Raw genomic sequence first — 25512 nt, 5'->3', positions numbered from 1 at the left:
AAACTTTAAGTGCTGGAAAAACGAGGCATCTCTGGCAACATCTGGAGAATGAGTAACAGTTAACATTTTGAGTCCAATATGACTTCTTCAGGACTGGAATCCAGCACGAGAGGCATCAACAGTGAGCCTGCAGCAAGAAATTGTAGAATGAGATGAACCAAGGGAATGGACATAAGTTGCAGGACAAGTAGCTTAAAGAGCAAATACATTATCTGAATACCACCAGATACACTGAGGAACACACTGTAAACTCCCAAGAGGCTATTTTTAATAGAAATCAAACTAAAATATTTTAGTATTGTACGGGATGTTTCAGTAACTTCTTACTGAAAAGTGATACATTTTCATGTATCTTTTACTTCAGACTATTCGGCCCCATTATTTACAGGAGAAAAGTTAGACTGCGATAAGACAAAAAAAAACAACCAAAGGAACCAGCAAGGCTGAGATGGGTAAGTGTTGCTGAACTTAACCACGTTAATATTTTTTAACTCCCTTTCCCAAACGGACAGCTTAGCTGCTGGGCAAGAGGGAACACTTGCAGCCAAAAGGGAGGAGAGGGCCCTCAATCGATTTTGGGAGTGGTGGCCCTGTCATTTAGGCCAGTGTTTTTCAAACTTTTTATCCGGGGACCCATTTTTACCAACTGGCCAACCTTCGGGACCTACGGCGGCTGACCTTCGTGAGCCACGCCGGCCAACATTGGCGACCCACGCCGCCCGACATTCGCGACCTACGCTGGCCGACATTCACGACCCACCATGTTCCCTTACCTTTAATGTGAGAGGTGAGCTTGCTTGGTCCTCATTTACTTGTTTGCTGCTGACAAAATGGAGGAATCGCAATCACGCCCAAAGCACACGATGTCCACGTTCCGGGGGGGGGGGGGGGGGGGGGGGGGGAGCGTGACCTGCTCACTGCCTCCCTTCAAGCAGGAATACGATATATAGATAGGATACTATTGTAGGGTTCCCGCCTCACTCCCAATTTTCATGAGTGCAGGATCAGTCTGCAAACTGGTCCAGATTGTGAGTCTGTTACATAGCAGACCTAGTCAGTTATATAGCAGGAATACGTATCAACTAGTCCTCCCAACTTGCATGGAGTCCATAAGACCTAGGAGCAAAATTAGGCCATTCAGCCCATTAAGCCCATCAATCGTGGCTGATATGTTTCACATCCCCATTCTCCTGCCTTCACCTCATAGAGACTAATAGTGTGGAAAGACGCCCTTCGGCCATCAAATCCATGCCAACCATCAAGCACCTATTCTGACAACACTGATTTTCCAACACTTGGTCCATAGCCTTGTATACAATGGCATTTCAAGTTTCAAAGTGTTGCCAATGGCATTTGAAGTGTCAAACCTGTACAAAACACTAGTTAATCTTCAACTGGAGTACTGTGTCCAGTTCTAGGCACCATACTTTAGGAAGGATGTGAAAATAATTACAGAGAATGCAGAAAAGATTTGTGAGAATGGTTCGAGGGATAAGGGATTTGACAAAGCTGAGGCTCATATCATCAGAGGAGAGAAGGTGGAGAAGAAAATTGATAGAAGTGTTTAAGTCATGAGGAGTCTAGACAGAGTTCATCGGGAGAAAATGTGCCCATTGGTGGAAGGGTTGAGAACCACAAGACAGTGATTTAAGGTGAACAGCAAACGAGCCAAGGATGACATGAGGAAAAATGTTTGTACATGAGCAGTTAGGATTTAGAAAAAATTGAGAGTGTGATGGAAGCAGATTCAATCGGGGCATTCAAAAGGTAACTGGATAATTATTTGAAGAGAAAAAAATAGCAGGGCTCCAAGAAAAGACAGATTTAGTACTAGCTACGATGCTCCTGCTGAGCGCCAACATAGACATACCAGGCTGACTGGTCTTCTTCTGTGCTGTATCCATTCTATCATTCTACAATCCCAAGAAACATTTTATCCTCTCATAGGGCACACTTCCCACATACTTGTGAATGTGATCATGTTAATGTATGCAAATTAGTATTCTTGAAAATCTGTCTTATTCACAAGCCATTTATAATGCTGACTGTAAGTGTGACTTGGATACTAAATGTAATTGAATATACAGACCTTCAATTTTATCTTTAACAAAGTCGAGAATGCACTAAAATGTGATCTAGCATTATTTTCCACAGATTTGTGGATGTAATATTCTTACAGTAATAGTTTATGATGAACAATATATTTATATAAAAAATAAAAAAGTACAATAAAAATAAACTAACTTCTTAAATGTCTCTGATATTTATGTATTATTAACAATTCAAGATATATCAAAATTAAAGTATCAGATGTAAGTGATGTAACTTCATATCATTTGGATGTCAACATGCCAGCCCTACATAAACCTATATTATCAAATATATGTAGTTAAATTGGGCTGTAAAAATAACTTTCTCTATCTCAGTTTTAATCTTTCCTACCTCATTTTCCCTCAGCAGGGGTAACACTCACATAAAATCAGCTTCCAGAGTACAAGGTCTTGGGGGGAAAGACAGAAGCAAATTTGATGTAGTTTACGTGGGTTTCAGCAAAGCCTTTGACAAGATCCCACAAGGTCCCACTTATAAAGAAGCCAAATACACATGGGATGCAGGGAACTTGACACGGTGGATTCAAAATTAGCTTAGCTATAGGAGACAGAGGGTGATGACAGGCAGCTGCTTTAGTGACTGGAAACCAGTGACCAGTGGGGGAACACAGGTGCCTGTGCTGGGTCCCCTATTATTTGTAATTTATATAAATCACATAGATGACTATGTGGGGGCTAGGATCAGTCAGTTTGCGGATGAGACAAAGCTTGGCCGCGTGGTTAACAATGAGGCTGAGAGTCTTGGGTGACATGAAGATATAGACGGGATGGTTAAATGGGCAGAAAAGTGGCTGAAGGAATTTAACCCTGAAAAAGCCTGGGAGGCTTGTAGAGGCGGGTTACCTCACATCCTTTAAAAAGTACTTGGATGAGCACTTGCCACGTCATGAGGTGTGATACTTTGGAAGGACTAATGTGACAAAGAAGTATTCAATGAATGGCCCGACACTGGGAAGTTCTGAGGAACAAAGGGATCTTGGCGTATTTGTCCATAGATCTCTGAAGGCAGAAGGGCAGGTTAATAGGGTGGTGAAAAATGCCTATAGTACACTTGCCTTTATCAATTAAGGCATAGATTACAAAAGCAGGGAAGTCATATTGGAGTTGTATAGAAATTTGGTGAGACCACAGCTGGAGCACTGTGTATAATTACCGTCGCCATGTTATAGGAAGGATGTGATTGCACTGGAGAGGGTGCAGAGGCAATTTACCAGGATGTTGCCTGGGATGGAAAATGTAGGTTATGAAGAGAGGTTGGATAGACTTGGGTTATTCTCGCTGGAGCAGAGAAGATTGAGGTCGAGCTGGTCAAGCTGTACAAGATTATGACAGGCATAGACAGGGTGGATAGGGAACAACTGCTCCTCTTAGTTGAAGGCTCAGTTACGAGGGGACACATGTTCAAGGTCAAGGGCAGGAGGATTTGAGGAAAATCTTTTTTACCCAGAGAGCGGTGACGGTCTGAAAGTGCCTGGGAGGCTTGTAAAGGCGGGTTACCTCACATCCTTTAAAAAGTACTTGGATGAGCACTTGCCACGTCATAACATTCAAGGTTATGGGCCAAGTGCTGGCAAATGGGATTAGGAAGGCAAGTCAGGTGTTTTTCATGCATTGGTTCAGACTCGATGGGCCGAAGGGCCTCTTCTGTGCTGTATTATTCCGTGATTCTGCGAAATGCCAAGTATGTCAAAGGTTTACAGGATCAAGTTTTACTTTCTGGCAATAACATTAGATTATTTGGCCACTGGAAATGGTGCAGTCCAGTTTTCAGAATGGGCAGCCCCCGTAGTCCCTGTGATAAATACTGACATAACTGTCCGTATCTGCCGGGACTACAAATTGACAGTGAATCAGGCTGCCAAACTAGAGAAGTACCCCCATTCCAAAGGTAGAAGATATGTATGCAATCTTATACAAACTTAGACGTGAGCCATGCTTATCAGCATGAAATGGACGATGCTTCCCAAAATTATGTTGCAATTAACACATGCAAGGTTTGTGTCAGTATATGCGCCTGCCTTTTGGCATTCTGTCTGCTTGTGCCATTTTCCAGAGAATGATGGAAAATTTGTTGCAAGGATTTTCACATGTAGTAGTGTTCCTGGATGATGTATTAGTAACGGGATTGATGGAAGCTGAGCACCTAGCTAACTTGGAAGAGGTGCCAAGAAGATTTCAAGAGGCTAGAGTTCATCTCAAGAAGGGGAAATGTCGTTTTCAGACCACTGAAGTGGATTACCTCTAATACTGGGTAGATGCACATGGGTTGCACTCCATGGAAGATAGGGTTAAAATAACAAAGGAGCACCGGCCCCCAGAAACACACCTGAGTTTAAATCGTTCTAGAACCCTCTTAGAGGCTGTAAAAGTCTATTGTCAGATTGAAGAAGGATTGGTTGTTGTATATGGAGCAAAGAAGTTTCAGAGTGTGCGTATGGAAGGCATTTTACCATTATAACGGACCAGAAACACTTTTGGGTCTTTGTAAGGAAGACAGGAACATTCCGCTGATTGCATGAGCAAGGATTCAGCAGTGGGCATTAATTTTATCAGCATGCAAGAATGCATTCCAACACCAGCCTGGAACACAGATAGCAAATGCACAGAGTTACCTACCATTGCCTGAGAATGTAGCACCTCCCTCCCTTCTCTCCCCCCAGTATCACAGGAAATTATAATGGCGCTAAACTTCTTGGATATGTTGCCAGTTTCAGAGCATCAAATCAAATATTGGACCAGCCGGGACCCGTTACTGTCCAAAGTGAAGCACAGAATATTAACAGAATAGACCAGCAAGCCAGTGACTGAAGAGATGAATCGATATTGTATTCGGACACACTAGTTAAATTGTAAAGACGGCATCATACTTTGAGGAGCAAGAGTATTTGTCCCTGTACTTGGAAGGGAGTTGCTCTTGGATGAATTACATAGTGCCCATTTGGGTGTGTCAGAAAGGAAGCTGCTTGCCAGAAGTTATGTCTGGTGGCCTGACATAAATGCCAACATTGAGAGGTCAGTGAAGCATTATGATCAGCAACAGATGTTGCCTGCTAAAACCACATTGCATCCTTGGGAATGGCCTGGTTCACAATAGGTGCGTGTCCACATTGATTATATTTGGGGCCATTTTTGGTCATGATGTTTTTCCTCCTGATAGATGCTCTTTCTAAGTTGCTGCAAATGTTCAAAACGAATCTACGGCCTTGCATGCCACAGTAGGGAAATTGTTTCAGCGTTTTGCATCCCATGGAATACCTGAAGTAATAGCGTTGGATAATGGAATGGCCATCATGAGTGCTAAATTTCAGAATTTCTCCTCCAGAATGGTACAAAGCATATCCGGGCTGTGCCATACCACCCAGCATCTAATGGACTGGCTGAATGAGCAGTTCAAACCTTTATGGCAGATCTTAGAAAACAGTCAGGTGCAACTATGGCAACCAGAATGTCTCGATTTTTACGAGGATACCAGACAACACCACATTGTACAACAGGAGCATGGGCAACAGAATTGTTAATGGGCAGGCATCTCAGGATCAGACCAAGCCTGGTGATTACGAATTTGGCGGGAAATGTAGAGGCCAGTCAGAGCAGTCAGAAGGAAAACCATGATCCAGGCAAAGCAGCAACACGTTTGCAATAGACGAACTAGTGTATATCATACATTTTGGAAAAGGACCAAGCTGGGTCCCAGGACTTGTTGTAGCCAAAGTCAGGACCGCTGTCTTACGAAATGAATGTACAAGATAGAATTGTCATGAAATATGTGGGCCACTTACTTGGACGGGAGTTGTCACAGCAGCTAGTACTACAGCCTGGAACCATATTGCCAGCAGGAGGCATTGTTGGTTGCCTGAGTAGTGCAGTATTGAGTCAGCCTGTGACAGGAGAGCCTGCCGTCACCACAGAAACAGATGAGGCTGAGTTGCATATACCTGAGGAGATACCAAGTGCAGCAGTTTCTGCAGAAAATACTCAAATCGATGGAGCTAGGCCGCTCTGCCAGGAAGAGGAAGCCACCAGAGAGACTAAGGGCACAATTTAACAGCCTCGTTGCAGCCAACTTGGTGTTGGGATGACACCATTGAATGATTTGCAACGCCCAAAAAGTCTCCCTAACTTAATGGAGTCCCACGAGGATGTTGCGATCTGGATCTTGCCCTCACTGGACGTAATCTAGATCAGTATATTTAAATGAGCCCTTATGAATTTCCCATTCAGAAATCCATGTTGACTATGCCAATCAGATCATGATTGTCCAAGTGACCATTTATCGCATCTTTTGGAATAGATACTGGGCAGAATTTTCCGGTCCCTTAGCAGCGTGTTTTCTGACGCTGGAGGAGGTTCACCATCAGCTGGCGGTGGGATCCTCTGAACCCACCTAGTTCTACGGTGTTTTTCATGGCTCACCCGTTCTGGCACTGGAGATCTCACTGTGGGGACTCCCTTTGGCAGCCTCTGGTGGGACCAGAAGATCCTGTTGGCAGGAAGGGCTGGAAAATTCTGCCCTTTAACATTTTCTTTACTACTGATAGAAGGCTAACAGGTCCACATGTCCCTGTTTTCTTTCTCCCTCCCTTCTTAAATAGTGGGGTGACATTTGCTACCTTCTAATCTGCAGGAACAGTTCCAGAATCTATAAAATTTTGGAAGATAATCATAAATACATCCTACTATCTCCAAAGCTACCTCTTTCAACCTTCTGGGATGTAGAATATCAGGCCACGAAGATTTACCAATAGATACATAAAAGATAGGAGCAGGAGGAGGCCTATTAGCCCTTGGAACCTGCTCCGCCATTTATCACGATCATAGTTGATCATCCAACTCAATAGCCTTCTTTCTCCCCAAAGCCTTTGATCCCATTCACCCCAAGTGCTATATCTAGCCGCCTCTTGAATATATTCAATATTTTAGCGTCAACTACTTGCTGTGGTAATGAATTCCACAGGCTCACCACTCTTTGGGTGAAGAAATGTCTCCTCACCTCAATCTTCCGTCCCATTAATTTCTCCCACACAACCTTCTTACTAGCACTAATTTCCTTCAATTGCTCATTTTCCCAATCTTCTAATTCTGGGAGATTTCTTGTATCTTCCTCAGTGATAACAGACCCCAAGTAATTGATTATTTTCTCCGCCACGCCTCTATTCCCCATTATAAATTTTCTTGACCGCCTGTAATGGACCCACATTTGTCTTAGCCAAATATTTCCTTTTTACATACCTCTAGATGTTTTTGCGGTGCCTTTTTATGTATTCTGCTAGTTTAAATTTGTATCCTATTCTCCCTTTATCCGTTTCTTGGTCCTCCTTTGCTGTATTCAAAATTTCTCCCAATCTTCAGGTTTACTCCTACCCTGGCAACATCATATGCCTTTTCTTTTAATCTTACACAATCCTTAACTTCCTTTATTAGCCATGGTTGACTGATTTTTAATTTTGGGTTTCTGTGTCCTGAAAGAATGTATCTGTAAATTGTGTAAAAATCATTTAAAGTCTATACATTGCCGATGACCTTCACATCTTTTAATATATTTTCCCAATCCACCTAATGATAATACCATTAAATGTAAAGTGTTGTGGTTCTCTGACAGCAGATGGTCATTGCCTGGCACTTGTGTGGCGTGAATGTAACTTCACACTTGTCAGCCCAAGCCTAGATATTGTCCACGTCTAGCTGAATTTGGGCATGAACAGCTTCATTATCTGAGGAGTCGCAATTGGTGCTGAACATTGTGTAGTCACCCGCAAACATCCCTACTTCCGACCTTATGATGGAAGGGAGGCCGTTGATGGAGCAGCTGAAGATTGTTGGACCTCAGCCACTACCTGAGGAACTCCTGCAGTGATGTCCTGGAGCTGAGTTGATTGACCTCCAACCACCACAAACATCATCCTTTCTGCCAGGCGTGAATCAAACCAGTGTAGAGTTTTCCCCCTGATTCCCATTGACTCCACTTTAGCTGAGGCTCTTTGATGTTATTCTCGGACAAATGCTGCCTTGATGTCAAGGACTTTCACTCTCACCTCACCTCTGGCATTCAGCTCTTTTCTCCATGTTTGAACAGGCGCCGGAGTGTGGCGACAAGGGAATTTTCACAGTAACTTCATGGAAGTGTTAATGTAAGCCTGCTTGTGACGCTAATAAAGATTATTATTAAGAACCACGGCTATAATGAGGTCAGGAGCTGAGTGACCATGGCAGAACCCAAGCTAAGCGTCTGTGAGCAGTTTATTTCTGAGTAACTGCCACTAGATGGCACTGTTGATATCTCCTCCCATCACTCTGATGGAGAGTAGACGACAGTAGTCCCCCATTATAACGCGGGTGTTGGGGTCCAAGACAGCCACCCGCGTTGCATCCGAGCCGCGGATATCCACGATGGGGGTTTTAAATTTATTTTAAAATCTATGCATGCGCTTCCCATTGTGAGTCTACGGGGGGCAGAGGGAGAGGTCAGACCCCCGTAGACTCACAATGGGAACCGCATGCATAGATTTTTTAATAAATTTAAAACCCCCATCGTGGATCTAATTAAAACAAGCTCTCTGATTGCCACAGAATGAGGCTGGGAGTTATTCCAGAGGGAAACCCACAGAAACTTACCAGGAACTCTGGTGGGTTTCACCAAACTGGAGGAAAGGATTGCCTTTCAAAAATATGTTCTGACCGCCACCAGTTTAAAGAACCTGTCTGCTGTGCAGGGTTGAGGCAGCTGTAGCTCTGCACTATCCACTTCCAGACGCTGTGTGAGCTGCTCCTCTCTCACTGAATCTCCCTCCAATCAGCCAGCAGTGTCAACTTCAGCGGCCGGCTCACTTTGATCCGGAGAGGGAAGCTGACAGTTGGGGTCCATAAGCCCCCCCCGCCATATATCGCCATGTATTGCGGAGCGCGGTATAACGGGGGACTACTGTAATAGGGTGGTAACTGGCTTGGTTAGATTTGTCCTGTTTGCTGTGTACAGTACACAGCTGGGCAATTTTCCACATTGCCGGGTAGATGCCAGTATTGTAGCTGTACTAGAACAGCTTGGCTAGCTGTGCGGCAAGTTCTGGAGCACAAATCTTCAGTACTATTGCTGGGATATTGTCAGGGCCCACATCCTTTGCAGTATCCAGTGCCTTCAGCCATTTCTTAATATCAAGTGGAGTGAATCGTGTTGGCTGAAGACCGACATCTGTGATGCTGGGAACCTCCGAAGGAGACCGAGATGGATCATCGGCACTTTCAAACATTTTTTTTTTTTTTTTTTAATTTAGATTACCCAATTATTTTTTCTATTAAGGGGCAATTTAGCATGGCCAATCCACCTACTCTGCACATTTTTGGGTTGTGGGGGCGAAACCCACGCAGACACGGGGAGAATGTGCAAACTCCACACGGACAGTGACCCAGAGCCGGGATCGAACCTGGGACCTCAGCGCCGTGAGGCGGTTGTGCTAACCACTAGGCCACCGTGCTGCCCTCGCACTTACAAACATAATGTAAAACTCTACATATTATGATCACTCGGTCCTGTTGTTTTACAAGATTATTTTTTAAAAATAAATTTAGAGTACCCAATTATTTATTTTTTCCAATTAAGGGGCAATTTAGCACAGCCAATCCACCTAACCTGCACATCTTTGGTTTGTGGAGGTGAAACCCAAGCAGACATGGAAACTGTGCAAACTTCACACGGACCATGACCCAGGCTGGGATACGAACCAGGTTTTACAAGATTAATAATTATCCCTTTCTCATTGCATAATACAAGATTTAAAATGGCCTGTTCTCTCATCAGTGTCAACCACCCTTAACCCACTTCAGAAATGTGTCCTTGACAGCATTAGTACTCATTAAGTTTACTCAGTCTATATGCAGATTGAATTCACCAATGGTTACTGTACGACCCATGCAAAATTCTCTAATCTCCTGAACAATACCATGCCCCACACTACCAATTGTGGCCTATAAATGACTCCTACCAATATTTGCAGTCCCTTGCTGTGTATTAGTTCCATGGAAATAGGTTCCACATTTTATTCTTCTGATCTGGGATCCTCCCTTCCTAATCTACTGTCCTATCCTTTATTATCCGCCTAACACCATCCCCTTTTCCCTTTTGCCTGTCCTTCCTAAATATCAAATACCCTTGACTATTCTGTTTCCAGTGTTGGTCACCCTGCACGCATGTTTCCGTAATGGCAATTAGATCATACCCATTTACCTCTATTTATGCCTTTAAATAGTCTACCTCATTGCGAATACTGTGTGCATTTAGGTAGCGTGCCCTTTAACCTTGTCTTTTTCAGGTTGTTCTTCAGTCTAAGCCGAGCTGATGCTCACCATTGTTTTGCCTACCTTTTAATTTTGCCTGCTATTTTACTACTTCCTATAATCAGCATTACATCCTTCCAATATGAGCTACCCCTCAGGTTCCTATACCCCTGACAAGCTAGTTTAAATCCTCCCCAACTAGCACTAGGAAAGCTCACTGTGCGGAAAGTAGTCCTGGTACTGTTAAGGTATAACCCGCCCATCTTGTACAGGTCCCACCTGCCCCAGAACTGGTCCCAATGCCTCAGAAATCTGATGTGTTTCCTCATCGTTCTCCAGTCAAGTATTCAATTGATTAGTCCTCCTATTCCTATGCTTATTAGCACGGCACTGGGAATTATCCTGAGATTACTGTTCCTGAGATCCTGATTTTTAATTTCTTTCTTAAGTCCCTAAAATCAGCTTTCAGGGCCTCATCCCTCTTCCTACCAATGTCAATGATTGCAATGTAGTCCTAGCCCTCTGGATGTTCACACTTCCCCGGAAGGGTGCCCTGCAGCTACTCTCTGACATCCTTGATCTTGCTACCAGGGGGGCAATACACCACCATTGAGTCACACGTACTGCCGCAGAAACACCTGTATGATCCCGTGGCTATCAAATCCGCTATTACTATTGTTGTTTCAGACTTCTTCCTTCCCTTCTTTGCAGCTGAGCCACATGTGGTGCCACAGACCTGGATCTACTTACACTCCCCTGAGGAACCATCACCCTCACCAGCATTCAAAATGGAAAGATGATTAGTAAACAAGATAGACTCAGAGATATCGTGAGTCTGGTTCTCACCCATTCCCTAACTGCTTGCAAGTTCCTAACCTGCAGTGTGAAAACCTCTCTAAATGTGCCATCCATGTATTTCTCAGACCCGTGGATGCACAACAGTGATTCCAGCCACCACTCAAGTTCCAAAACTAGGAGCAGAAGCTTCTGCAGCTGGTGACACTTCCTGAAGATAGGTTGATCTGGAACACAAGGTGCACTGTGCCTTCCCACATACCCCAGGATGCACATTCCACTCGGCCATGCTGATCTGCCAGACTGTAACTTTGAAAATCATTTTTTAAAATTGTTTCACTTCTCCAGTTCTTCTTATCTAGGGAATCATCTAGGTTGATCATTCATTAACTTCTTCTGTCTCCAAGGAGAGTAATCAATTAAAAATTCCACCCAAACTAAAACCTCTCCCAACATGCTTCAGCACACATTTCCCACAAGAATGCACACCCTAATTTTTCGAGATTTAGAAAACCAAAGCTTATTCGCACAATCAAGCAAAAATGAAAGCAATCACATGCTGAGGCCGCAGCTGCAGCAATTTGAAGTGTCACTCCAGCATATTGTCTTGTGCGTGGGGGGAGAAATTAAGAGAGAATGAAAGGATGCTGATAATTAAAAGCTAAAAACAGAATTAAAATTAGTATACTGTAAATAGGTTCATATATTATTATGCTTAGGTTAGATAATACCTTACAGACAATATCCCAGACACCACCATCACCATTCCTGCCTGTCTCACCGGCAGGACAGATCCAGCAGAGGTGATGGGCGGCACAGTGGTATACAGTCAGGAGGGAGTTGCCCTGTTGTCCTCAAAATTGACTCTGGACCCATGACGTTCAATGGCTTCAGGTTAAACATGGGCATGGAAACCTCCTGCTGATTACCACCTACCGGCCACCATCAGCTAATGAATCAGTACTCTTCCATGTTGAACACCACTTAGAAGAAGCTCTGAGGGTGGCAAGGGTGCAGAACATGCTCTGGGTGAGGGACTTCAATGTCCATCACCAAGAACGGCTGGGTACCACCACCACATACCGAGCTTGTTGGGTGCTAAAAAAACATAACTGCTAGACTGGGACTGCAGCAGGTGGTGAGGGAACCAACAAGAGGGAATATCATACTTGACCTCATCCTCACCAACCTGCTTGCATCATCCATGAAAATATCAATAGAAGTGACCGCCGTACAGTCCTTATGGAGACAAAGTCCATTCTTCATATTGAGGATACCCTCCATCATGTTGTGTGGCACTAACATTGCGCTAAATGGTTTATACTTTGAGCAGATCTAGCAAATCAAGACTGGGCATACCTGAGGCACTTTGGGCCATCAGTAGCAGCAGAATTGTATTCAACCATAATCATGGCCCGGTATATCCCTCACTCAACCATCATCACCAAGTCAGGTGATCAACCTTGGTTCAATCAAGAGTGCAGGAGAGCATGCCAGGAGCAACACTAGGCATACCTAAAAATGAGGTGTGCGATTCTCCAGAAAGATTTCTAAGTGTGTGTAAGATCTCTTATTTATCTTCCAAATAAGGTAAACAGACCGGTTGATTGGAGGTGTCCAAAACATGATTTTATTGCTAAATGTACACGAAATACACTTGCATAAGAACTGAATCAAAACTTAGATCAAAATAATACTTAACTTGTCAAGGCATAGCGAAAAGCAATAAAATATAAACACCAGAAAAATGTAAAGAAATTATTTTGAAAACAAAAGTAATTTAACAGGTACTTCAGAATTCCAGAATTCTAGAATTCTGCACACAAATTAATCATACAATCATATTCCTAAGGAAATTCTTATCTATAGTTTAGTCTCTTGTTCATTTTTCATTGGTTCTAACTATCAGCTGAGACTTCCTAATTCGTTCAAAAATGTATCAATCACTCAACTGGTGATTAGTTAATTAAAACATAAATCACTTACTCAATATTAATTAATATTTCCCTGGCACAATCTAGTTTCTCACAGGCTTTCTCATGGTTAGAGTCTTTACGTCATGGCTGACCACCAGCCTTGCTATAGTTACTTGTTTACTTGTAATGTGTTAAACGTGTATCCGTTACAATGGCATATCCATATTATATTTCTTTAGGTAGAGCTTACATGGAACATTCATTGAAACAATGTTAGCATCCTGCAGACATGACCTCAAGAGTTCAACAGTCCACTCATTATCCAGAACATTGATTATACTTTTTTGCAGACTTGGTATTTATAAAAATCATTTTATTTCCCAGTATATACTTAGTTGATTTCTTAAAGACCCCAAACAATTAATAAATCCACATCCCCTCCCCTATTTATCATTCTAAACTCAAAAGAATAAATCAATTAAAATTAGTAATGATAAAATAATAAAATACAGAGAAAGAGATATAAGCTAAGGAAAACACATTCACAGTTGTCTTTAATGGACACTTTGTTTAGGAACGGCCATCAACACTGGAATGTATGCTTCTTAAAAAGGGTTTCATGCATTTAGAGTTGGTAAAGATAAACATTAGTCATAAATAGTTAATACAAAGAACAAAGAACAATACAGCACAGGAACAGGTCCTTCGGCTCTCCAAGCCTGCACCGAGCATGTGTCGGCCTGTATCCTTCTATTCACCGTCTGTTCATGCGCCTATCCAGATAAGTTCTTAAAGGTCTTTAACGTATCTGCCTCAACCACCTCACTTGACAGTGCATTCTAGGACACCACCATCCTCTGTGTAAAAATCTTCCCCTTCGCATCTCCACTGAACCTTTCTCCCCTCACCTTGAACTTGTGCCCCCTTGTAATTATCAATTCGGCCCTGGGAAAAAGCCTCCAACTGTTCACCCTATCTATACCCCTCATAATTTTATAAACTTCTATCAGGTCGCCCCTCAGCCTCTCTCTCTCTGGAGAACAATCCCAGTTTATTCAATCTCTCCTCATAGCTAATACCCTCCATATCCGGCAATATCCTGGTAAACCTTTTCTGTACTCTCTCCAAAGCCTCCACGTCTTTCTGGTAGTGTGGTGACCAAAATCGGACACAATGGCCGGGATTCTCCCCTACCCGGCGGGGCGGGGGGTCCCGGCGTGATGGAGTGGCGTGAACCACTCCGACGTCGGGCCGCCCCAAAGGTGAGGAAGTCTCCGCAACTTTAGGGGCCAAGTCCTAACATTGAAGGGCTAGGCCCGCCCCGGAGTGGTTGCCGCTCCGCCAGCTGGCGTGGACGGTCTTTGGCGCCACGCCAGCCGGTGCCGAAAGGACTTCGCTGGCCGGCAGAAGTCCACGCATGCGCCGGAGCGTCAGCGGCTGCTGACATCATCCCCACGCATGCGCAGGGGAGGGGGTCACTTCCGCCTCCACCATGGTGAAGACCATAGCGAAGGCGGAAGGAAAAGAGTTCCCCCACAGCACATGCCCGCCCGCCAATCGGTGGGCCCCGATCACGGGCCAGGCCACCGTGGGGGCACCCCCCGGGGCCAGATCGCCCCGCGCCCCCCCCCCCCCCCCCCCCCCAGGACCCCGGAGCCTGCCTGTGCCTCCTGCTCCCACCGGTAAAGTAGGTGGTTTGATCCACGCCGGCGGGAGAGGGATGACAGCTGTGGGACTTCGGCCCATCGCGGGCCGGAGAATCGCTGGGGGACGGGGACGCCGACCGGCACGGAGAGATTCCTGCGCCCGCAAAATCTCCGGTGCCAGAGAATTCGGGACACGGCAGGGGCGGGATTGACACCGGCTCCCAGTGATTCTCCGACCCGGCGGGGGGTCGAGAATCCCGCCCAATATTCCAAATAGTAAGAACCCCTCATATCCTGTAAAGGTGTTGCTGTTTCGGGGCCTCAGGACATCTTCTTACAGATACATTTGGTTGTCAGAAATCCTAGATTTATAGCAAAAATAAGTATAAGGAACATGGCCAAGCCTTGCACCACTGAGGCTCCTAAGGATCCTATCCACCCGGAAGCATGTCAGGCTCGGGTTATTTACGTTTCTCAGCCTCCTTTTGGGTGTGAAATGAAATGAAATGAAAATCGCTTATTGTCACAAGTAGGCTTCAAATGAAGTTACTGTGAAAAGCCCCTAGTCGCCACATTCCGGCGCCTGTTCGGGGAGGCTGGTACAGGAAGTGAACCGTGCTGCTGGCCTGCCTTGGTCTGCTTTGAAAGCCAGCGGTTTAGCCCTGTACCACCATGCTGCTCTAATGTTTTTTTAACAAATTTAGAGTACCTAATTATTATTTTTTCCAATTAAGGGGCAATTTAGCGTGGCCAATCCACCTCTCCAGTGCCACTCTCCAGTTGTATTTTTTTTCAAAGCATTTAAATTCTCAACTCCCTTGTCCTTCAGAAATCACAAATTCATGCTTGAAGGTAATCCAACAAAATTCCAGCGTTCATCAACTCTTACTCGACACTATTCAACCCTAGGCTTCTACAGATCCTCTCTCCACATCCCCACAAGGTTTCCTCCCTCCTGAAAGACGTGCTTGTTAGGTGAATTGGACATTCTGAATTCTCCCTCCGTGTACCAGAACAGGTGCCTGAGTGTGACGACTGGGGGATTTTCACAGTAACTTCATTGCAGTGTTAATGTAAGCCTACTTGTGACACTAACAAAGATTATTATTAAGAGCCATTTGATTTTGTAAAGTTCCAGTACGGATAGCTAACATTTTTGCAGACATTTTGAATAAGGCTGTAGAAGTGTCATTAACAATTTTTTCTGTGATGATTGTCATTTTATTAAACTCTTTGGATACTTTTGCATCCCAATTAAAGGGAATAAACTGAGCAAGTAATCTATCTCGTGCAGTGAGGGCACATTTACTTCTTATTCCTGGTGCCTCTAATAAAGAAGGGTTTCCCAAATAACAGGATCCTGATCAAAGTTTTGGAAGCCAAGGGTATGCTCTATGTTACAAATAAAATAAGTACCATTGTAAGAAGTGAAGTGGCAATTTCCTCTGGGTACCAATGATCTGGGAATTTATTACCATTAGTAAAATTTTGTAAACCTGTCAATAAAGAGGAACCAATAGCCATCTCTAATGATGTTGGCGTGCATTTAGAACATAGAACATAGAACAGTACAGCACAGAACAGGCCCTTCGGCCCTCGATGTTGTGCAGAGCCATGATCACCCTACTCAAACCCACGTATCCATCCTATACCCGTAACCCAACAACCCCCCCCCCTTAACCTTACTTTTTAGGACACTACGGGCAATTTAGCATGGCCAATCCACCTAACCCGCACATCTTTGGACTGCTTTGTAAGCTCTTTGTAAGCTTTGTAAGCTCTGTTTATATTAAAATAGGGAGTACAGTTACTATATCCCATTTCTACTCCATTAAGATGATAACTCGTCAAACAAATTGATCCTTCCTGATTAATAGTAGCTGGGAGGTTTATATGGGCAGGATTTTGCTTCCTGTTCTAATTGGGTTGATAATCCTGAAAATATGTTCAATGAATAACCTGCAGACTTCCACAACTGAATTTGTTTTTTAAATTGACCTGATACTTGGTTTCCCAGCATGTGGTAGCTCCCTCACGATTTTGGGAAGAGAAGGTGGTACTCCGAAAAATATACCATTCTACTGTTTCTGAAGTGTTAAAATGGATAGACGAGAAGGGGCTACCTTCTCCTGAGTGGGTAGGGATTGAAAAACATACCCAACATTTAGAAACATTGAAATTTTTGGCGTACACCTTTGTAATGAACTCCAATTGGCTTTATTGGTTGGCCAATTGGAGTATGAGCTCCCTCAATGATAGCTCATTGAGGGGGCCCATATAATCACCTGTGTAGGCTTTGTGAGCAGTCTTAAGTTGACTGGACTGCTAGCATCACTGTTTGTAGCTGTTCCTGTAATATCGTTATTCTAAATAAATATTGGTGTGGTGACGGAACTCCTGCCTCCCGTGGATTACTACAGTGGCAACGAGGTAAACTACGAATTTTGCGGAGACCAGCTGCCGCACTCGGAGGGTGAGCCTTGCCATTTTAAAAATGCCGTTTTTTAGGAGGTTAGAGGCATTCGACCCGGCTATTGAGGACTGGTCCCAGTATGTGGAGAGAATGTGTTACTTCTTCCGGGCAAATGATATACTGACGGACAAAAGGAGACGGCTTATCCTGCTGTCGGCGTGCGGACCCTCCGCTTTCGCCATTATGCGTAGTCTGACTTATCCCGATGCGCCGGACACGAAAACTTTCCAAGAAGTAACGGAATTGGTGAAAGAGCACTACGACCCAAAACCACCCCTCATTTTGAGTAGGTACAGATTCTACACAGCGAAGCGGGAAGACAGGGAGTCAGTCATGAATTTCTTGACCCGCCTGAGAAGGCTGGCGGAAAAATGTGAGTTTGGCCCGACGCTAAATGAAATGCTTCGGGCCGGTTAGTGTGTGGTATAAACGACCTCACAATACAGAAACGCCTGTTGGCGGAAATGGAGCTAGACTGCAGACAGGCATTACAGCTTGCACTGTCCCTAGAAAAGGCAGCAAGTGGGGCGCAGGAACTACAGGGCACGCCAATGGAGGTAGATACCTGTGAAAGGGACTACCACAACGGGTCCTGCTGCCAGATAGCCGCTCTCAGGAAAATCCTGAGGAATAGAGGGAAAAAGGAAAACCCCAGAACTGCCCCCAAGTCTGCTAGGACTAACTGGAGACAGAGGGAAGTACCGGCTAAGGCTCCCCCAACAGAGAAGGACCGTTTCTGGCACCAGACAGAGTGGGGTAACAACGATAGAAACCCTAGAAGGAGGTGGCAAAAGAGGAATAGCAGGTGGGGACGCAGGGAAGTACACAACCTAGACGCCCCATCCTCCTCCGAAGGGCAACAATTATATAATATTACAACGAAGAAAGCAGAACCCATTAGGATTACCCCACGTGTGAACGGGCGGCCGACAATAATGGAAATAGACACGGGTGCGGCCGTATCAGTAATGGGAGTGGCAGCATTTAGAAAAATCAAAGATGGACTCCAGCCACTAACCCTAACAAAAACATCGAAGAAACTTAAAACCTACACGGGGGAACCCCTGGAAGTTCTAGGCACGACACATGTACCTGTAGAATATGAGAAACAATTGCTCCGATTACCGTTGACGATAGTAGAGGGCTCCGGACTAAGCTTAATTGGACGGAACTGGCTGAAAGACCTAAAATTAGATTGGATGAAAATTTTCCAGAGTGGAAGCGGGCAGTTGAGTGGAGTACACCAAAAATACCCGGAGGCCTTCCAGGAAGGTTTGGGGGAAATCATAGGCGCCAAAGCAACTTTGCACGTGGACCCAGAAGCCCTTCCGAAATTTTGTAAGGCCAGGCTGGTACCTTTTGCATTAAGGAAGAAAGTAGATGACGAAATAGAAAGGTTACGGCGTGACGGCATTATCAGACCAGTACAGTTCTCGGAATGGGCAGCGCCGGTGGTACCAATTTTGAAGCCAGACGTCTCGATACGTCTCTGTGAGATTTTATAGAACATAGAACATAGAACACTACAGCGCAGTACGGGCCATTCGGCCCTCGATGTTGCGCCGACCTGTGAAACCATCTGAAGCCTATCTGACCTACACTATTCCATTTTCATCCATATGTCTATCCAGTGACCACTTAAATGCCCTTAAAGTTGGCGAGTCTACTACTGTTGCAGGCAGGGCGTTCCACGCCCCTACTACTCTCTGAGTAAAGAAACTGCCTCTGACATCTGTCCTATATCTATCATCCCTCAATTTAAAGCTATGTCCCCTCGTGTTGGTCACCACCATCCGAGGAAAAAGACTCTCACTGTCCACCCTATCTAACCCTCTGACTATCTTATATGTCTCTATTAAGTCACCTCTCAGCCTTCTCCTCTCTAACGAAAACAACCTTAAGTCCCTGAACCTTTCCTCGTAAGACCTTCCCTCCATACCAGGCAACATCCTAGTAAATCTCCTCGGAACCCTTTCCAAAGCTTCCACATCCTTCCTATAATGTGGTGACCAGAACTGCACGCAGTACTCCAGGTGCGGCCGCACCAGAGTTATGTACAGCTGCAGCATGACCTTGTGGCTCCGAAACTCAATCCCCCTGCTGATAAAGGCTAGCACACCATATGCCTTCTTAACAGCCCTATTAACCTGGGTGGCAACTTTCAGGGATTTATGTACCTGGATGCCGAGATCTCTCTGTTCATCTACACTACCAAGAATCTTGCCATTAGCCCAGTACTCTGCATTCCTGTTACTCCTTCCAAAGTGAACCACCTCACACTTTTCTGCATTAAACTCCATCTGCCACCTCTCAGCCCAGCTCTGCAGCTTATCTATGTCCCTCTGTATCCTATAACATCCTTCAGCACTATCCACAACTCCACCGACCTTCGTGTCATCTGCAAATTTACTAACCCATCCTTCTACACCCTCTTCCAGGTCATTTATAAAAATGACAAACAGCAGTGGCCCCAAAACAGATCCTTGCGGTACACCACTAGTAACTGAACTCCAGGATGAACATTTGCCATCAACCACCACCCTCTGTCTTCTTTCAGCTAGCCAATTACTGATCCAAACCGCTAAATCACCGTCAATCCCATACTTCCTTATTTTCTGCAATAGCCTACCGTGGGGAACCTTATCAAACGCCTTACTGAAATCCACGGGTAGGACAAACAGACAGTAAACAAATACGCACTGCTGGACAAATACCCAATCCCGAAAATAGACGACCTATATGCCAAATTGGCAAGTGGGCTTTTGTTCGCGAAACTAGACATGAGCCACGCCTACCTGCAGTTAAAACTCGACAAGGGCTCCCAGAAGTTCGCTACGATCAACACCCTGAAGGGCCTTTTTCGTTATACTAGGCTACCTTTTGAAGTGTCATCAGCCTGCGCTATATTCCAGCGTACGATGGAAAATATTCTGCAGGGACTACCACAGGTGGCGATTTATTTGGACGATGTCTTAATCAAACAGACGATGTCGATGACAAACAGGGAACACTTGAGGAACCTGGAGGAAGTGCTCAGGCGTTTCGCAAAGGCAGGCGTACGGCTCAAAAGGGAAAAATGTGTTTTTCTGGCCCCACAAGTGACGTACCTGGGATATAAAGTAGAAGAGTCAGGCTTACATCCATTAGAAGACAGAGTAAGGGCAATAAAAGAAGCCCCAGCTCCCACCACGGTCCAGGAGTTACGATCATTTCTAGGGTTGGTAACCTATTATGGAAAATTTATTGAAAATAGGGTGTCCACCCTCGAACCCCTCCACCAGCTACTAAAAAAGGGGCAAGAATGGAAATGGTCCACCCGCCAAAACCGAGCATTTAGGGACATTAAGGAACAGCTGTCATCTGAAAATGTCCGAGAGCATTATGACCCAAGGAAGGAGTTGGTGGTCACTTGTGATGCATCCCCCTACGGGGTAGGAGCCGTCTTAGCCCATAGAGGAAGGAATGGGGAAGGACGGCCAATAGCCTATGCTTCGAGGACCTTGGCGATGGCTGAGAGGAAGTACGCCCAAATCGAGAAGGAAGGACTGGCGGTGATATTCGCAGTAAAAAATTTCACCAGTATCTGTACGTGCGGAAATTCACCATAGTGACGGACCATAAGACGTTATTAGGGTTATTAAAAGAAGACAAGTCAATACCCCCGATTGCATCAGCTAGAATCCAACGCTGGGCGTTGCTACTGGCGGCATATAGATACGTTCTGGAGCACAGACCGGGAACGCGAGTAGTACATGCAGATGCTTTGAGCAGACTTCCCCTCCCGGACACTCTGCCGCAAATACCAAAAGTAGAGGAGACAGTAATGACTCTAAATTTTTTGGACACCCTACCAGTAGACGCACAACATATTCGGTTGTGGACGCAAAAAGACCCAGTTTTAGCCAAGATGAAGCATTTACTGCTAACAGGGGAACTGGAAAGACCAGTGGAGCCCCAGATGCACCCATACTGGAGCAGAAGGGACCAAATAACCGTAGAAGACGGTATCCTATTATGGGGAGCCCGGGTAATCGTCCCAGCTCAGGGTCGTCAGGCAATCTTAACTGAGTTACATCGCGGACACCCAGGGGTGTCTAAAATGAAGATGCTAGCTCGAAGCTATGTTTGGTGGCCAGGTTTGGACATAGACATAGCATCCTTGGTCCGTCGGTGCCAAGAGTGCCAACAGGGGCAAAGAGTGCCACCAGCGGCGCCATTGCACCCGTGGGAATGGCCAGGCAGACCGTGGACCCGCCTGCATATTTCATGGGCTCAATGTTTTTGGTGATAGTGGACGCCCACTCCAAATGGTTGGACGTCTACCGGGTAAACACGGCAAGCACAGCATCGACAATTGAAAAGCTCAGGGCCTCGTTTGCAACACATGGACTTCCGGAGGTATTGGTGTCGGACAATGGAACGGCATTCACAAGTGGGGAATTTGGAAAATTCCTGATGGAAAACGGAGTCCGTCGCATCAAAACGGCCCCTTACCATCCAGCGACCAACGGCCTGGCAGAGAGAGCGGTCCAGACACTTAAAGCGGGACTCAAGAAGCAGCCGGCAGCGTCAATAGACACAAAGCTCTCCCGCTGGCTGTTTGATTACAGGACCACACCGCATTCCACAACGGGCATACCCCCAGCTGAACTCTTAATGGGAAGGCGGCTGCGAACGAGGCTGAGTCTCCTTTTCCCAAGTTTAACGGGGAAAGTGGAGAAACAACAGGAGGCCCAACGCAGGGGGCATGATAATAGTCGGCAGCAGAGACATTTCCAGGTGGGGGCACCGGTTTGGGTCAAGAATTATGGGAATGGACCAACGTGGGTCAAAGGCACGGTAGAGTCCCAAACAGGGCTAGCAGCACTGTTTGTTTGTAGATGCTCCTGTAATATCGTTATTGTAAATAAATATTGGTGTGGTGACGGAACTCCTGCCTCCTGTGGATTACTACAACCTTGAACAGATAAAGAAAAGTGTTATCATTTAACTCCTTGTGAGCCTTTCTGAGCTGGCTGTAGTCTGTAAGATAAAAAGAATCAAAACAGCAAAAAACATTTTATAAGAAACCATTTTAATCAAAGAACAAAGAACAAAGAAAAGTACAGCACAGGAACAGGCCCTTCGGCCCTCCAAGCCCGTGCCGACCATGTTGCCCGACTAAACTACAATCTTCTGCACTTCCTGGGTTCGTATCCCTCTATTCCCATCCTATTCATGTATTTATCAAGATGCCCCTTAAACGTCACTACCGTCCCTGCTTCCACCATCTCCTCTGGCAGCGAGTTCCAGGCACCCACTACCCTCTGTGTAAAAAAACTTGCCTCGTACATCTACTCTAAACCTTGTCCCTCGCACTTTAAACCTATGCCCCCTAGTAATTGACCCCTGTACCCTGGGGAAAAGCCTCCGACGATCCATTCTCTCTATGCCCATCAAAATTTTGTAGACCTCTATCAGGTCGCCCCTCAACCTCCGTCGTTCCAGTGAGAACAAACCGAGTTTATTCAACCGCTCCTCATAGCTAATGCCCTCCATACCAGGCAACATCTTGGTAAATCTCTTCTGCCCCCTCTCTAAAGCCTCCACATCCTTCTGGTAGTGTGGCGACCAGAATTGAACATTATACTCCAAGTGTGGCCTAACTAAGGTTCTATACAGCTGCAACATGACTTGCCAATTCTTATACTCAATGCCCCGGCCAATGAAGGCAAGCATGCCCTATGCCTTCTTGACTACCTTCTCCACCTGTGTTGCCTCTGTGGACCTGTACACATAGATCGCTCTGACTTTCAATACTCTTTAGAGTTTTACCATTCACTGTATATTCCCTACCTGCATTAGATCTTCCAAAATGCATTACCTCACATTTGTCTGGATTAAACTCCATCTGCCATCTCTCCGCCCAAGTCTCCAAACAATCTAAATCCTGTTGTAGCCTCTGACAGTCCTCATCGCTATCCGCAATTCCACAATCCTTTGTGTTGTCTGCAAACTTGCCAATCAGACCAGTTACATTTTCCTCCAAATCATTTATATATACTACGAACAGCAAAGGTCCCAGCACTGATCCCTGCGGAACACCACTAGTCACAGCCCTCCAATCAGAAAAGCACGCTTCCATTGCTACTCTCTGCTTCTATGACCTAGCCAGTTCTGTATCCACCTTGCCAGCTCACCCCTGAGCCCGTGTGACTTCACCTTTTGTACCAGTCCACCATGAGGGACCTTGTCAAAGGCCTTACTGAAGTCCACATGGACAACATCCACTGCCCTACCTGCACCAATCATCATTGTGACCTTTTCGGAAAAGCTCTATCAGGTTAGTGAGACACGATCTCCCCTTCACAAAACCATGCTGCCTCTCACTAATACGTCCATTTGTTTCCAAATGGGAGTAGATCCTGTCTCGAAGAATTCTCTCCAGTAATTTCCCTACCACTGATTTAAGGCTCACCAGCCTGTAATTCCCTGGATTATCCTTGCCACCCTTCTTAAACAAAGGAACAACATTGGCTATTCTCCAGTCCTCTGGGACATCACCTGAAGACAGTGAGGATCCAAAGATTTTTGTCAAGGCCTCAGCAATTTCCTCTCTAGCCTCCTTCAGTATTCTGGGGTAGATCCCATCAGGCCCTGGGGACTTATCAACCTTAACATTTTTCAAGATGCCCAACACCTCGTCTTTTTGGATCTCAATGTGACCCAGGCTATCTCCACACCCTTCTCCAGACTCAACATCCACCAATTCCTTCTCGTTGGTGAATACTGATGCAAGGTTTTCATTTAGTACCTCGCCCATTTCCTCTGGCTCTACACATCGATTCCGTCCCCTATCCTTCAGTGGGCTAACCCTTTCCCTGGCTACCCTCTTGCTTTTTATGTACGTGTAAAAATCATAATGAGCTCTTTTAACATGTGAAGCATGAATCCAAGTCTTCTTTCCCCGAACCATCACAGTCGTTGGAGTTGCAAGTAGCACCTGATAAGGTTCCTCCCACTTTGCCCCCAATGGTTCCTTCTGTAACTTCTTTAATTCTTCAATTAACTTCAATTCCTGGCACAAGGTCTTGTCCGCCTTCGGGAGGATCACCCCATGCTGCTGATAACTGTAAGGAAGGAGAACTAACGACATTTGTTAGATTTTGGCAATATTTAAGTAATGCATCACTCATTAAATGACAATCAACTTTCCTTAAATCCTGGCAAGGACAAGGGTCTGCCAGTAATTACTTCAAATGGACTCAGGCATGTGGTTCTGTTAGGTGTTGCTCTGATGCTGCACAGGACTAATGGTCAAGCCTGAGGCCATGGCCTTCCCCCTTGATGATACTGATCGATTCATGCACTCCAACTGCCCTGATGATGGGGCAGCATGGTAGCACAGTGGTTAGCCATGTTGCTCCACAGCTCCAGGGTCCCAGGTTCGATTTCTTGCTTGGGTCACTGTCTGTGCGGAGTCTGCACGTTCTCGCCGAGTCTGCGTGGATTTCCTTCGGGTGCTCCAGTTTCCTCCCACAAGTCCCGAAAGACGTGCTGTTAAGCAATTTGGACATTCTGAAATCTCCCTCTGTGTACCCGAACAGGCGCCGGAGTGTGGAAACTAGGGGATTTTCACAGTAACTTCATTGCGGTGTTAATGTAAGCCGACTTGTGACAATAAAGATTATTATTATTATGATGATGATTGTGCATGGTCAGGACAGTAGTCCCCACTGAATGTTTAATAACCTACACACATCTTTGCAGACAGCTCCTGTAAAATTAATTCCTTTATCTGAGTCAATGCGAACTGGTACTTCCCATGTAGGGATATAGTCTTTGCATAAAACCTCAGCTGTGTGACTAGCTGTAGCTTTTCTGGCTGGAACGGCTTCTACCCATCTGGAAAATTTGTTGACTATCACTTCACTCTGACTTCAGAATATCCTTGACATGGTGGAAGAGTGATGTAATCAATTTGTACATGCTGAAATGGTCCCGATGGAGCAGGGACTTTTAACTGAGGCATGGATGTTATAGGTCCCAGATTGCTCTTCTGACAGGCGTCACAATGGTTTGCTACTACCTAGGCATGATTTATGAATCCTCAACCCCACCAACTCTTTTGGAATCAAGCTATCATCTGTTGAGGAGCCAGGCCCCCCAATCAATGGATTTGTTGAGCTAAATAGGGCATCAGTGACTGAGGTGCAACTGGTTTATCAATCTCACTTTGTCTCCAAATACCATCCTCACAAAATTTGATACCTGCTTCCATCCCGGTCCATTTTTCTTCCCATGGACACTCACTCTGCATTTTA

The sequence above is a fragment of the Scyliorhinus canicula genome, chromosome 6, assembly GCF_902713615.1.
Source record: "Scyliorhinus canicula chromosome 6, sScyCan1.1, whole genome shotgun sequence".
In the NCBI taxonomy this organism is placed as follows: domain Eukaryota; kingdom Metazoa; phylum Chordata; class Chondrichthyes; order Carcharhiniformes; family Scyliorhinidae; genus Scyliorhinus; species Scyliorhinus canicula.
Note: the sequence above shows the minus strand (reverse complement) of the source record.